The 15,517-nt window shown below is 58.2% G+C and overlaps 1 protein-coding gene across 3 annotated transcripts in view; it reads left to right on the top strand.

Annotated features, from left to right (window-relative positions):
• The window catches only part of ST3GAL1 (ST3 beta-galactoside alpha-2,3-sialyltransferase 1), a 52,752-nt gene that overhangs the window by 16,108 nt on the left and 21,127 nt on the right, over positions 1-15,517 (top strand). For 2 of the 3 annotated variants that reach the window (XM_070392377.1, XM_070392378.1), the window contains exons 2-3: positions 442-594; positions 14,858-14,912. The gene's annotated coding sequence lies outside the window, so the exon portion shown is untranslated. Of the gene's footprint in view, positions 1-441; positions 595-14,545; positions 14,565-14,857; positions 14,913-15,517 lie in introns of those variants that run through there. The other variant, XM_070392379.1, reaches the window with a different exon arrangement.

The raw sequence follows: 15,517 nt of genomic DNA, 5'->3' as shown, positions 1-15,517 counted from the left end.
TTCCAGAGAGGATGGGAGAGGGAGGGAGAGATAGAAACATCAATGCTGAGAGAGAATCCTTGATCGGCTGCCTCCTGCACACCCCACACTGGGGATCAAGCCCACAACCCGGGCATGTGCCCTTGACGGGGAATCGAACCGTGACCTCCAGGTCCATAGGTCGACGCTCAACCCCTGAGCCACACCAGCCGGGCTCATTGTCTACCTTCTACACCTGGCTGAGCCCTTTGAGGGCATCGGTTATGATTCACTCACCGCTCTGCCTCTGGCACTGGGTCTGTGCCTGGGAGAAAACAGTTGTTTACTTAGGAAATGCTTGATGTGTGAAGTCCTGGGTGATCGGGGAAGTGGGTGAATTCCTGTTTCCCTGACTCACCTTCAAAAGGCAGTGGGCGCACGGAGCGTCCAAACTCACTCACACTTTCTCTTCTCTCCGTCCAGCGGGCCCCACCTTCAGACTCAGCATTTCTGACCTGGAAATGCCGACAGGACTCACCGGCATCGCCAGGGGCTGCGGTGGCCGGACGCTCTGAGCCTGTGGCCAGGACCGTTCCATCGGAGGACCAGAGATGGACAGTCCCTCCACCGACTGAGGTACATGTCAACGTAAGAAACGGCCCCACCTGTAGAGAGTTTTTGTGAGTTGATTTGGGCCAAACTGAGGACTCTTCCCCAGAAGCAAAACCTCACCGGATTGAGCCAGTGCTCCGGTGAATGGCAGTTCTGCACCTGTTTCATACATTACAGTCCAAGGAGGAGATGTCAGTGGGTGACACGGACTCCATTGGTGATAGGTTAGGGAGGCGGGAGAAAGCAAACGGGGGGACTTCTGGGATGGGGTAAAAAGTAAAATGATGGACACATGCATCTTGTACTTACACAGGGGGGTGTAGGAAGTTAGCGGTCAACAGTGAACATGATAACCATGCGCGGATCTGTGGTCTCCGGAGAGCAGAGCCTGTGCTGGGAGGGGCTGGGAAAAGGGAAATGACTTTGTCTTGGCCAAGGCCTGTTATCAGGCGTGTTATCCTCGAGGCAAAAAGACCACAGACCGGCTCAGTCCATGTGGAGATGGACCTTTGGTAGGGAAAACACTGCCCTAGGACAGGACTACCCGCCACAAACCACTTTTAGTCAGAAAGTTTACGTTTCAGACCATCCTAGGCGGGTACTTGCAGCCTCTGAGGTTGCCAGGCCGCCACGCAGGCCTCCCCGAGCTCGTCGGGCTGGGTATGTGGCCCCCGTTTCGTGCACATAAATGACTCACGAACCTTCCCCGCAGGGGTGAGCCGTGTTATCTTTCTGGTTTCTGGTCTTGCTGGTGGGGGCAGGGACGTGTCCCCTTTGCATGGTCTCTTGGTAACTTGGCCTGTTCTCGTGGGATAGTCTCCAAGGAGGGAATTCCTTCTCCCTCGGGGAGAAACGCAGGCCTCTCTTTCCTAAAGGGAAAGGGAGCTCTCATGAAAACTGGTGAGCAGTAGCCTGCATGGGGACATCCTCTGTGACAAGCGCCCACCATGCAGGAGGCCTGATGCCCCCTGGGGGTGTCCTGGAGGGAGAGTCAGCAAACCGCTGTGACGTGGACATTTTTTGTAAATAAAGTTTAATTGGCGCCCAACTGCGCTCAGCGGTTCAGGCATGGCTGTGGCATGTCTGTCACATGGCAGTTGCCACTGAGACCGTGTGGGCGCAAAGCCTGGAATGTTCAGTCTGGTCTCAGCGGAAGATTGTGTGTGTGTGTGTGTGTGTGTGTGTGTGTGTGTGATCTATTCTACATGATTATTGGTGAGGACATCTGTCTATTTCCCTCCCTCCCTATCTATCTATAAAAATGGAATTACTTTTAAGGTCTCTTTGGGCAGCCGACCTGTGGTCTCTGTATGTGAGTCCATGTAGAAACCAAGCCACTAGGGCCTTGGGATTTACTAGTTTTATGTATGCAACCAGGTAGGTAAGATGTGAGCTTAAGCCCGTCCCAGTCCCAGGCAGACGAGGCATGTGGGGCCCCCACAATGGCCGCAGGGTCCCGGGGGGCTGAAGAGAGAGGCAAGGAGGTAAGAAAGGAGGAGAGGGAGAGAATGAGCTAAAGATACGCTGTCTGGAAGTCCCGGAAGAGTGTGGAATGGTGGGGTGAGAGGTGTAGGGATGGGATGGGGGTTTACTTTGGGTGAACCCCGAGCACAGTAAGGATGACACCTCAGAACTGGGTGAGCACAGGTGTTCTGTCCAGCACAGGCTTTACCTGGAACACGTTGTGTCCCCAGCTCCCAGCTCCCAGGGGAGATGCAGAATTCGTATTGATGAATGCTAGCTTCATGCATCAACAAAGATTTCTGAGCTCCTTCTATGTGCCAGGCCCTGTTCTAGGCAGACAAAGACCCAGAGCGTTCACATCCTAGCAAGGAGTGGGGGAGGGGAGAGGCTGAGGGACAAAATAGGTATGAATGTCAGGGCTGGGCAGGCGGGGGTCGGGGGGGGGTGGGCGGCTTAGGTGTGATGGTCCTGGAGGTGTTCCTGGGACTCAATCCAGTGCTGAAAAGAGATCAACAGTGAGGGCGAGAGGGGTTGTGAGGGGGAAGGTACAGGGAGGTGGCTGCTCAAAGGACAGGCAGGATGCCTGGCCCCCTCTGGGGTGCCTGGCCCCCACTGCCTGGAGACCAGGCCTGTCCAGGCCTGTTTTGTCCCCGAACATCCTTCCAGGCTTGAACGCTCTCCCTAACACTGGGACGTTTCCTCCCCCAGTGGCTGCTATCAGTAGCCCTGAAGCAGACAGGACCCAGGCATTCCGATGAGATAAGAGGAGTCCTGACAGTTTAGATAGAGCGGCCCAGTGGGAGCTGGTGGAATTTCCGCAGCTGATAACCTTTCAGGAAAGGGCCGCAGGGTCGGGAGCAGGGTCGTTTCTCTGGAAGAGAGGAGACGGGGAGACGGCAGTTCAGGCTGTTCTTCCTTCCTTCCCATTCATTCATTCACTCACTCACTCACTCACTCACTAATTCACTCACTCACTCACTCACTCACTAATTCACTCACTTACTCACTCACTAATTCATTCACTCACTCATTCACTCACTCATTCACTCACTCATTCACTCACTCACTCATTCACTCACTCACTCACTCACTCACTCACTCATTCACTCACTCACTCACTCATTCACTCACTCACTCACTCATTCACTCACTCACTCACTCATTTACTCACTCACTCATTCACTCACTCACTCACTCACTCACTCATTCACTCACTCACTCACTCACTCACTCATTCACTCACTCATTCACTCACTCACTCACTCACTCACTAATTCACTCACTCACTCACTCACTCACTAATTCATTCACTCACTCATTCACTCACTCATTCACTCACTCACTCATTCACTCACTCACTCATTCACTCACTCACTCACTCATTCACTCACTCACTCACTCATTCACTCACTCATTCACTCACTCACTCATTCACTCACTCACTCACTCACTCACTCACTCACTCAGCAAACACTCCCAGGTCCCTGGCACCAGGCCACGCACTGGAGGTGAAACAGGATAAGACAGAACTATGTCCTCAAGATGTTAGTAATTCAGTGGCGAGGCAGTCACATGAACGAGGCGGTTGTACGCACAGACGCAGTGCTGGGCCCGGTGAAGGCTGCTACTAATGCCGACTTTGTTCTCTTGATGAAATGGGGCCGGTCCCACCCACCAGGGACGGTGGGCCCCCAGTTGTAGAGGGTTCAAGAGAGTGGGCCCCGGGGTGAACAAGCCTGGCGGGCCTCCTGGCCGCCTCTCTGCAGCTCTCGGAGCTGGGCAGGTATTTCGTGGCTGCGTGACTGGCTCCCCGTCGGTGACGGAGAAAGGAGACGATCATAGCACCCACCTGCCAGGGTTCGTCAGGATTAAATGAGACGATGACTCAAAAAGCTGGGCACCGTGCCTGGCACATAGTAAATGCTCGCTAAATATAGACGCGACACCCCTAGTAGTATTTATAGCCGAGCCACACTCTGGGGGGGACTGGGGTGGGCTGTGAGCGTGGGAATAGGGCACCCCCAATTGCCAGATGGGAGAACGTGTCTGCCTACAGCAGCGGATTTCAACCTTTTACATCTCATGGCACACATAGACTAATGGCTACAATTCTGCCCCCCCACCACCACACACACACAATTAATTAATTTAAAAATTTATAAAAAGGAATTAAAAACATTTCTGCCACACATAAAAACATATTCTATTTTTGCCAATCTGACCCCTCCAAAAAGGTATAGTTTTGATTTATTTGCACCGATGGCTATTGTTGTGCTGTCTGTGGTCATTTCCTTACTTGACAACCTAAGGGAAAGGCTCAGGGCCCCTGACTAGTGGGAATTGCGTGGGAAGTCGCTGGCCTCCAGGGGCGGGTGGACGTCACGGTTATCTGGCGGCCGGACCCAGAGGCCTTGGCAGTGCCAGTGTCCCAGGCACAGGGGGCTGCCAGGGGCATGGAAATTTCCAGGTGCCTCCACAAGCCAAACTTATCGATTGAGTCACCCTCAAGACACTGGTTTTTATCTGGTCATGCCTGGCTGATGGACAGCTGGCTTTTAGCAGTGATCTTTGTTCTCCAAGGGCGCCCAGCTGTGTCTGTCCGCCTTTCAGGGTTATGTCACCGATGGCCCTGGGGCAGAGTCCAGATTCCATAGCAGGAGGGACAAGGCTGACCATGACCTGGGCCTCGCCAAGATCCCCACTCCGCCTCACCTCCTGTGAATCCCAGAGTAATTTTAAGAGTAATTTTACAAGCGCAGACTCTGAAGACAGATGGCCCAAGTTCAAATCCCACTCCTGTGCCCTCTTGGGCAAGCGCCTAAGCTCTCTTCATCTGCAAAATGGACACGAGAGATGACGATAGCACCAGCCGCATGGGATTAACCTGTTAATATACGTGGGAACGCTTAGCGACCCGACGGCGAGTGTGTTATGTACAGCATCCTCTAGGGGTGCCCGGCACTCACCTGGGCCCGGGCCGGATGACTGTGGCAGCCTCACCCACTCCCCCCTTCCCGACATTCCCCGGCCAGAGTCCGTGTTGAGGCCAGACCAGCCCTCGTGGTTCTTACTGTGATTGTAGCTGCACCTCAGAAATAGCCACCAGGGAACTTTGGGGACTAAACCCCCCCAAACCAAGGTTTATTCCTCACACAGATCCTGGAGGGGTGCACAGCACTCCCTGGGGCACACAGTTGGGGGGGGGGGGCGGGAGAGAGAGAGAGAGAGAGAGAGAGAGAAAGAGAGAGGGGGGGAAAGTGAGAGAGGGAGAGGGAGGCTGGCACACTGGCTGGGGTTCTGCCCCTGTAGGGGTAGAGGTGGGGTGCCTCGTTTCCCTTCGATGGAGAATGTGGGGACCTAGGGCACGGGGTGGGCGAAGCGGGGTCACTCTGGTGGCCTCTTAGCCAAGGCTCTCTAAAGGGGGACCTTCCTGGCTGGGCGGCCCGGCTGCCACCAGCTGTGCAGCCGGCAGTGTGTTCACTCCAGGTGGGTGTCCTTAGGCGGCTGCCTGGCACTCAGAAGCTCACAGCCTCCCTGCCCGACCCTGGTGCTCAGCACATTGCCTGGCATTCACCTGTCAGATTCCTGCAGGACATGCTGAATCCCAGGACCTGCGCAATTCCATGGGACATGTGCAATTCCACGGGACATGCTCAATCCCACAGGACCTGCGCAATCCCATGGGACATGCTCAATCCCACAGGACATGCTCAATTCCATGGGACATGTGCAGTTCCGTGGGACATGCTCAATCCCACAGGACATGCTACATTCCATAGGACATGCTCAATCCCACAGGGCATGCTCAATCTCACAGGACATGCTACATTCCACAGGACATGCTACATTCCACAGGACATGCTCAATCCCACAGGACATGCTCAATTCCATGGGACATGCTACATCCCACAGGACATGTTCAATCCCATGGGACATGCTACATTCCACGGGAAATGCTACATTACACGGGACATGTTCAATCCCACGGGACATGTTCAATCCTACAGGACATGCTACATTCCACGGGAAATGCTACATTACACGGGACATGTTCAATCCCACGGGACATGCTACATCCCACAGGACATGTTCAATCCCACGGGACATGCTCAGTCCCACGGGGCAAGGACTGGGTCCCCTTGGCCCGGCAGCCTGTACTCCGTCTACCCTGGCAATGGTGTACTGGCTGCCCTGTCCCGTCAGGATGAGGACCCCCCCACACACACGAGGTTTGCCCCAGAAGCCTTTGCTGCCTGTCCATCGTTCCCTCGGAGCTCCCGGGCACCCCCATGTGCCCTCTGCCTGCACTCTCTGTGGACGGGCTGTCCTAGGCCTGGAGTGCCCCTCCCTGCTTCGTCACCCAGCAAGTCCTCTGCTGCCCTTAGGAACTCAACTCCCGGGCCACCTCCCTGGGAGGCCATCCCCTAGGCCCATCGCCCTCAACTCTGGCCTGCCCCCTGGTGGCAGCGTGTTCTCATGGCGCCACCGTGGCCCAGGAGGCTCTGCCCTCGGAGCCACCAGCCTAGAGCCGGGCAGCGGACATTGTTAGTATTTTCCGGTGTGATGGTGTTGCCATAGAGCTTCAGTGCCCGGCTCCGCACCAGGCACGGGGTGGGCAGCCAGGATCTGGGGATGAATCAGTGAACCTCTGAGCCTCATGACCTGGGCAAGGCCCTGCCTTTTCCCTGCCAGCACTCCATGCTGGGCTCGGGCCGGGTGGGCTCTCTGGGGTCCCCGGGCAGTAAACCCAACCCCCTCCTCCAGGGGCACCATTTCCGGGCACAGTCGGGATTTGAGCCCAGCAGCCCGACACCGGGGCCTTGGTTCATGACCCAGTGCCAAGCTGACGTGCATCACACAGGACTCGAGCTGGAGGGAGTCAGGGTGGGTCAAACTCATCCACTCCACGCCTTCCCCAGCTGACAGTGTTGCCCAGAGAGGCTAAGTAATTTGTGCAAGATCGCACGGCATCCAGAGGAGAGGAGATTGGATTCCGGTCCTAATGCATGGCTTTCTCCACAGCTCACACCCCTCCTTCGGCTTGGGGCCTGGAGAAGAGCAGGCAGGGTCCCAGCCTTACCCTCTCTCCCAGCAGCCCCTTTGCCGGGAGGGGACAGTGTGTGGACGGTTGTCCTGGACCTGGGACTGGCCTGATGTGGGTTCAGGAGCCAGAACTCAGGTGGCCTTGGGCGAGCCTCACCTCTCCCAACCTCGGCTTCCTCTCCTGGCAACTGGGCTGCAAGGCCCGATGCGGCTGATACTCAGCTGACTTGTTCTGAGCACGAAGCCCAGCGAGGCCCTGAGGGCTCCGCCCTCGCCATGCCCTGCGCTGTCAGCAAACGTGGGTTCTGCCCCCGCTTCCTCATTCACTCCCCTTTGCCCCCCCTTGCCCTGCCCATTCTGCTCCCGGAGCCTCAGTGCACCCCACCCTCTCCTCTCCGCTGCAGACTGCGTCGTGGTTCCTCCTCGGCGGCCGCGCTGGCATCTTGCGCGGTGTTGCAAGCCCCGGAAATGGACGCTGGGCTGTTTGCACCCTGGGCCGGGCCGGGGCGCCTGCTGTTACCCCTGCCCTGGAATCGCAGGCCCCGACCGCGGTTTCCCTGTTGCCTGGCCGTCCCAGCGCTCTCTCTGTCTCTCTCTGACACGTGCCTGTTACCTCAGGAGCCTGCAGCAATGAGGTCCCTGGCCACGTGGCGGATGCCGTTTTGTCCGGATGACAAGGACGATGTGACCTGGTTGAAGCAAACGGCACATGAGTCAAGCCGTTTGGGGAGGCCTCCACGTGGATTCGGTGGCTCTGCGTGGTTGGGGAGCCTTACACGTCTTCATCAGCTCTTATCAACCCTCCGCCCCTTGGTCTACAGTGGTCGGCAAACTCATTAGTCAACAGAGCCAAATATCAACGGTACAACAATTGAAACTTCTTTTGAGAGTCAAATTTTTTAAACTTAAACTATATAGGTAGGTACATTGTTATTCACTTAATTAGGGTACTCCCAAGGCTTAGGAAGAGCCACACTCAAGGGGCCAAAGAGCCGCATGTGGCTCGCGAGCCGCAGTTTGCCGACCACTGGTCTAGAACAATCTGCTGGAGCCCAGATCTCGGGCGGGGGTTGTTGTGCCCAGAGGACCCCAGAGCTGGGAGAGTTGCCATGTCTGTAAAGTGGGGGCCGGGTCATCAGCTCAATGCAGGCTCCAGTGGGCGGGGCCTGCTGGTTACCAGCTCCGGCCCGGAGGACGCTGCCTGCGTCTGTGTCCTGGCTCAGCCACTCCCAGGCTGGGTGACCCTGGGCAAGCTCTTCACCTCTCTGTGCGTCAGGTTTTCATCTGTGAAGCTGGGGTTGGTAATAACTCATTCAGTCCTCATTAGAAACCAATAGCCCTGGCTGGCGAGCCCAGTGGTTAGAGCGTCAGCCTGCTCACTGGAGGGTTGCGGGTTCTACTCCTGGTCCAGGGCACGTCCCGGGGTGGTAGGTTCGATCCCCACGCCCTGTCGGGATGTGTGTGGCAGGCAACCAACCCCTGTGTCTCTCTCACTTCGATGTTTCTCTCTCTCCACCCTCCCACTCTCTCTAAAAATCATTAGAAAATTCTTGGCAAGGATTAAAAACACACCGACAAACAAAAATACCCCCCAAAACAAATATGTTTTGAGTGGTCCCATACCTCTTACCTGGGGAGCGGGGGGCCCCACCGCAGGGAGTCCCCGGCGAGTGGCCACGGCGGGACGGGTGGGCGGGGGCCACGCTGATGTGATCTGATATGACTCTTCCAGGTGGTTTACGTTCACTTCCGACCCATCTGCGTGGGGTCGCTCTGAGGTCAGGGCTGGTTTCAGCACCGCCGTCGCCCTTACAGAGGAGGGGCAGGCACGGAGAGGTGAGGAGGTTTGCCCAGGGGCCCAGCAAGGACCGGGCAGAGCGGGATTCAGACGTGGTCAGCGTGGCTCCGAGGCCCCGTGCTTCACCGCGGGGCTGTCCGTCTCTCGGCGTGGAGGGCCCAGCGGTGTGTGTGCAGCTGTTTCAACGTGACATGGGCTGTGACGGGCGAGCACCAGGACAGCCGGGCTGCCTATTTTCTGGCGAAAGCCAAGTGGACCTCCCAGTCTGGGCCTTGTGGTGTCTGAGGGACTGAGCCCCCTCCCAGGAAGGGCTGCACCCCACCTCCCCCAGGAGGCCTTGCAGCTCCCCTCTAGCCTGCCCCCCCCCCCCCAGGAGGCCCCTGCTGCTTGCTGGGGCCCCTGAAGCAGGCGGGGAGAACGGGACTGGGGGGTGGGCGGCAGGGCTCAGGCCGCCTGTTTGGAATTAGACACGAACTGAGCCCTGTTGGCCAGAAACCGGCTCCGTGAAGCCAGAAAGCGGGGTTTGGAGACGGGCCGCCAGATGTCTAAGCACAGCCGACTGTCCTCCTGAGAGTCCGTCCTGGCCTCTCCCGTCCAGCTGTCCTTCCCAGTACCCCCTGCTGGGCTGGGACAGAGCAGGAGGCTGGGACAGAGCAGGAGACAGTGCACTGAGGTCCCATCCTGAGACCAGGGAAGGACTCACTCCAGGGGGCAGAGGGGACCGGCTCCTGTGCTAGCGGGAGCCCGGGCTCGCTGTGTCCCCCCCGGGTCGATGTGAGGTTTGCCTCCAGTTCACTGACGAAACCGGAGCTCCTAGGGGTGAACTAGCAAGACCCCGCAGTCACGGACTCCGCTGCGATTGGAACCCGGGCTTCTTGGAGCCAGGGGTGGGCTCATGGGCCAGCCGCGGTGAGGGGCAAAGGCCTCCCGGGGAAGGGGTGGTCACACAGAAGGCCTGCGCCCCCTTTCCTGCCCTGTCCCTGAGCAGCTAGCTGTGTGGCCTCAGGCAAGGTGGGCAACCTCTCCGAGCCTCACAGGCAGGTTGAGTGACCTCTCTCAGCGGTGGCGTCTCACGTATATGACGTTGGGACATGTCCCCACAGGGGCAGTGCTAGGGGGTCCACCCAGATGGGGCCACGTGGAAAGTCAAGCGAAGGCCGCTCTGGGCTCCTGGGTGAGAGGCTGGATCCTATAGGCCTGCCGCTGGGCGGGGCCCCCGGAGCCTGGGGTCTGGGAACGGGGTTTCTGAGCCCTTATTCCTGGGAAGCCGTCTGCTTTTCTTTCCTTTTCTTTCTTTTTTTTTTTTGTTGTTGTTGCTGGTTCCACATCCTCACACATGCTGCTGTTCTCTGTTGATTTCCATTGTTCCCTCTCGGCTTTGGGCCTGAGCCTCGGGAAGTGGAAGCCCAAGTCCTGCGAGGCTGTCTCATTCGGCACAGCCCTGGGTGTGCACTGGGTCCCGGTCCGGGGAGGCCCGATCAGCACTGGGTGCTAGAGACGGTTTTGACAGGCCACCATTTTTTAGTTGTTGTTTTAATGGTAGTTTTATTTTCTAATCATAAAAGTAGCCCTGTCCGCTGAAGAAAATTCTGAAAAGAAAGACAAGTGTAGCCCTGGCCGGTTTGGCTCAGTGGATAGGGGTCAGCCCTCAGACGGAAGGCCCGGGGTTTGAGTCCGGTCCAGGGCACGTACCTCGGTTGCAGGCTCCATCCCAGCCCTGGTCAGGGTGCGAATGGGAGGCAGCCAATCGATGTTTCTCTCACATCAATGTCTGTCTCTCCCCTCCCTGCCACTCCCTCTAAAAATCAATGGGAAAGTATCCTCAAGTGAGGATTAATCAAAAAAAAAAAAGAGAGAGAGAGAAAGAGAAGTGTGAAGGCCCCGGGGGAAGGGGATGTCCCCCACACACGCCCCTCCCGGAAAGTACCTCCTTAGCATTTGTGGGTGTTTCCCGCTGCTCTTTCGGTTCCTGGATTGCTAGCACGGTAACTGGTCCTGGCGCTGCCTCCTTGGTATCCCCAGTTCACAGCACAGCGGGCGTCCCCGTGTGCTGTTCTGCGTGAGCGTTCTTAGCGACGCAGCCTTTTCTGTCGCACCGCGAGGCCCTGAGCGGCATCCCCGTGGTGGAGGCCTGCGAGCTCCCTGGCGTTTGTTGTCACACATGACAAGCCTCTTTGGGCAGCTCGCCCCGTCTGCATGCGAGCCCCTTCCTGGAAGAGGGTTTGGTGCCCATTGGGGTGGCCTTTTGTGGTAGCCCCGGGCTGGCTGGAGCCTCAGCCTGGCCCTCGCCCACCCAGGGTTCACTCTTGCTTGCCTTTCTGTGCCCCTCAGGCTGCCCAGCAGGCTAAGGTCCGCTTTGTAAATCCAGCTGTGGAGTCTGACATCCCTGGGATCAAAGCGCGCGCCCCTGCACATCTGGGGCGAAACCTGGGAGCTCGCTGAGGTCACTTATGGGAAGAGCTGGGCGCGCAGTAGGGCTGAGCAGCGGTGGCTGTCCGGGGGCAGGGCCCTTGCAGTCCCGCTCTGTCACTGTCTCTTTCCCTGACCTGCGGCCACGGACTGGGAGGACGCCAGGGTGCCTGCAGGGTGGGGCTGCAGCCCGCACTTCTATTTTCGGCTCCCGCTGCGCTGGGCAAACAGTGGGACCTTGAACGGATCGTGTCAGCCTCGCTGGAGGAGAGTAAACTGTCAGATGATGCGTTGGCCAAACCTGAAATTCTAGGACCAGGAAATGACCCAGGAAAAAGGTCTCCTTGCCGGGGCCTTTCTAAGGTTTCTAAATGCGGCTTTATTACACACGGCAGGTAATTATAGGAGGCCTCAGCGTGGAGAGCGCGCGGCCTGCTGGGTGCACTGCGGAGCTATCACCTTTCTGCTGACCAGGCCATCGGGACCCTGCCAGCGGCAGGCCTCTCTCCTCCGCTGGGCGGTGGGAGGCAGCCCTGGAGGGCTCAGCCTCAAGGTGGTGGCCCTCTACTACCTACCCTGGGGGGTGGCAGGGCAGCACCGAGGGGCATGTGAGGAACATCAGGGAAATCATGGAGCAGAGGAGACCTTTAGAGCACCCAGTCCAGGGGTCACACAGGGTAACACCAATGGATACAGAGGTCTGGGTAAGGCAGTAGGGAGTGGTGGGGCCTGGGGCTGACTAGAACACTGACTAGGTTCTGACCAAAGGAGATGACTCCGGGAATTGTCGCGATAGAGAATGCGAGCCCAGGGTTCCTGGACCTTCCCTTCCTTTACGAAGCGGAGCCAGAGGCCAGATCTTTGTGTGAGGTTTTTCTGCTTTTTAAAAGTGACAGCTGATTGGCAGTTCCGTCCACTGCTGTATGCCGCAGACGAAACATCCCGTGAGGCAACAGTTTATCCTGATTTAGTGCAGCTCTGGACAGATTAGGAAACTGAGGCTTGGGATTTGGGGACTTGACAAAAGTCGCCAGGGAGGTCATGACCCCGAGGGACAGAGAAGCCACACAGCTTGTAATGGCAGAGGCCCGGGTCTGGCTGGGGCGTTGGGACCCTCCTCTATGGGGCTGTCCAGCCGCTGTGCTGCCAGACGTGACCCTGGGATGGCTCCACTGAAAGCCCGACCGGGAGCTTGGCGCAGGCCAGACGGTGACGCGCTGCCAGTCTGCGGCCGACGGCTCGCACACGGCGGGCAGGAAACTACTGCTGGCCAGGGAGGTCCGGGTGTGCATTTGCTGAGCTAACACTTTCAACCCTGATGGTTGCCTGGCAACCTGGACGCAGGGATGGACTCTGTCATCTACTTGCTGTGTGACGTTGGACAAATGACTGCACCTCTCTGGGCTCACCTGCCCAGGGAGTGACACTGAGGGCACCTAATACAAGGCTGTTGGGGAGGTTGGACGGGCTTGAGCCACATAAAGTGTTTATGCTCCTATCATAGTAAGTGTTCGCATTTGTATGTGAAGGGCCCAGCACGTAGTAGGTGTTCAGTGAGGACAATCACCCTGTGATTAGTGACCAGAACAAGTCAGCTATGTTCAGTACATCAAAGGGACTTACTTCGGGTGCTGGCTGACGGTGCTGGCGTCTAAAGAGGGGACGGACCAGGGCTTCCTTCCTGGGCCCTCTGTGGCGGCTGCAGCGGCAGCTCCCCATTTACCTCCTCACATCCTGTTTAAAAAGGCTCCCGATTGTTTGCGGGAACCACCCAGTGTGAGGACTCAGGAAGAAAACTGGAGGGCGGTCCCCTCGGAGTCCTACTCCGTCCCCGGTCCTTCCTGATAATGATGGATTTTGTCCTGTGTCCTCTTGCTGCTCCCAGCTCTGGTGGCCACCTCTGGGCTGAGGGCCGTCACATGACACCATCAGTAATGGGAAGACCAGACTCTGTGCCCAGAATGTGCCGTGTTTTCGAGCCACCTTTTTAAAAAATATATTTTTATTGATTTCAGAGAGGGAGGGAGAGGGAGAGAGGGAGAGAAACATCAATGATGAGAGAGAATCATTGATCAGCTGCCTCCTGCACGCTCCACACCGGGGATCGAGCCTACAGCACAGGCTCGTGCCCTGAACCAGAATCGAACCTGGGACCCTTCAGCCCACAGGCTGGTGCTCTATCCGCTGAGCCACACCGGCCTGGGTGGGAGCCACCTTCCTACCCACTCTCAGGGTCACAAGTGTCCCTACTCTCTGGAGGAGGAGACGGAGGCTCCAGGCGCTTTCAGCATCCGTTTCACGATGCCCAGCAAGGACGTGTCAGGACTGCAGCTGCCAGGACAGCCGAGCGACCCTCCGGAAGCCCACCTGTAGCGGCAGGTGCTCCCCACGCCTCCCGCAGCCCAGGTTGCGTGGATGTGAGAGGCACTGTGGGCCGCGATGTCATTGCTTGTCCGCGGCTGATGGCACCTCCACCTGGAAGCCCAGAGAAGCATTTGGAAGGTGGAGCTGTGTCCAGAAGGCCACCGACACGTTTCTCCGCGAGGCTTACCCTCTGACACTGAAAGGGGGTGTCAACCGGGGCGCTCCCGTGCGCACAGGGGTGCAGCGGCTTCCCCAGGGACAGAGCCAGCCCAGAGGACATGACTAGAAAGGGACCCCAAGAGCAGCCTCTCACCTTTGTTCATTGGTTGGGTGACAAGCCACTGTCCTCCCAGGGTGACACGATCGGCCTTACTTCCCTCGCTGACCTCATCCCGTCACGTGATCCCTGTGACTCGGCAGCGTTCAGGCTCACAGGGCCCTGCCCCGCCTGCGGGCTGAGTGCTGGCTCCTGCCGCCTGTGATTTCGCACCCACTTTCCCCTGATTCCCCTGCCCGCACTCCGGTCCCTCTGGCCCCGCGCTGTCCTTGCCTGGCTGGCTCACTCACTGCCTCCCGCCACCCACTGTGTGCGGATGCCACTGCTCTGCTTGATTGGATGTGTGAGCTTCCAGAACTTGGACTTGATCTCCCGTGTGTCACCAGCATCCCCATCGGGGCCCGTCAGCTTCTGGGCCCCCATGAGCCTTTGCTGAAGGACCCGTGGCTTCCGGTTGCTCCTGCTAAAGCCCCAGGGCCTCTCTGACCTCGGACAAGTTCTCTGAGCACCTCCCGCCCCTGCACAGGCCTCTGCTGGGGGGCGGGGGGGGGGGGAGGATGGCTCCGCCCTGACACATGGTCCCCTGGGACCTGAACCTCGCTTCCTCCTCTGTCCGGCGGGAAGCTGAGCTGCCTCGGGGTGAGCCCATGCCAGGGCGGGAGGGTCTCCGCACTAGAGCACACCCCGCCGACCTACCTAGGGCAGGAAGTGGTCCGCGAGAGCTCGCGCTGCAGAGCTTTCATTGACGGTGTGCGGCTCGAACCCGAGGCTCGGGTCCCCTGACTGCCACCCGGTGCAGGTGCCGCTGTCTCCTCAGCCAGCCCTGACGTTGCCCTGGGAGTCTGGGCTGAGCGCGCTGCGGGCTCTCGGGCGAGACCTGCACGCCCTCTCCCTGCGGTGCAGCTGAGCTTTTTCCTTCTTCTGTTTTTCAGATGAAGAAACTGAGGCTCAGAGAGGTTAAGGAGCTCCCCCGAGGTCACACAGCTGGTAAGTGGCGGAGCTGGGATTTGAACCCAGCTCTCTTTGGCTCCAGAGCCAATTGCCTTGCTTTGTCTGCTGGTAACTGTGTTGAAATGACCGTCCTCCATCCCCCCACATGAGGGGCCCCTTGACGTGGCGTTTGTGGGGTGTCGTCTCCCCTGCACCGGTCGCAGTGGCTCCCAGACTAGGAAATCCTGTCTAAGCCACAGGGTCGGGCAGTGTTCAGGGAATGGGGTGCTCACCGGATCACTGGAAAGTCCCGGCTAACCCAGGGGCCCCCTTGGCTGCGTTCAAAGTCACCACCTCGGACCGGACCGCGGGAGAAAGGCGCTCTGCCCCCATGACAGTGTGCAGGCTGCAGCTACAGGCTGTTTCGAGGAGGGTGATTCTTTGTGGTTGAGAGAGTGGGGCCTCTGACTTCGTGGTAGGAAGGGGAGCAGGGCAGGCGGTGGAGGCGGGGTGCAGCGTGGGGCCCCCCATCTTCCGGTTAGGCGCCCACGTGTCTCTGACGGTATTCTGTCCCTGCCTCTCATGCCCCCTCGCCCGTCACCAGGAGTGCCCGAGTCCCCATCTCGAAACCCACTCTTCTCCTGGAAAGTTTCTTAGAAGCT

Source organism: Myotis yumanensis, unplaced genomic scaffold, assembly GCF_028538775.1.
Source record: "Myotis yumanensis isolate MYYU_CA2020_CCGP unplaced genomic scaffold, mMyoYum1.0.hap1 SCAF_15, whole genome shotgun sequence".
Lineage (NCBI taxonomy): Eukaryota > Metazoa > Chordata > Mammalia > Chiroptera > Vespertilionidae > Myotis > Myotis yumanensis.
The sequence above is the reverse complement of the archived record's forward strand: the minus strand, read 5'-3'. Positions and strand labels throughout refer to the sequence as shown.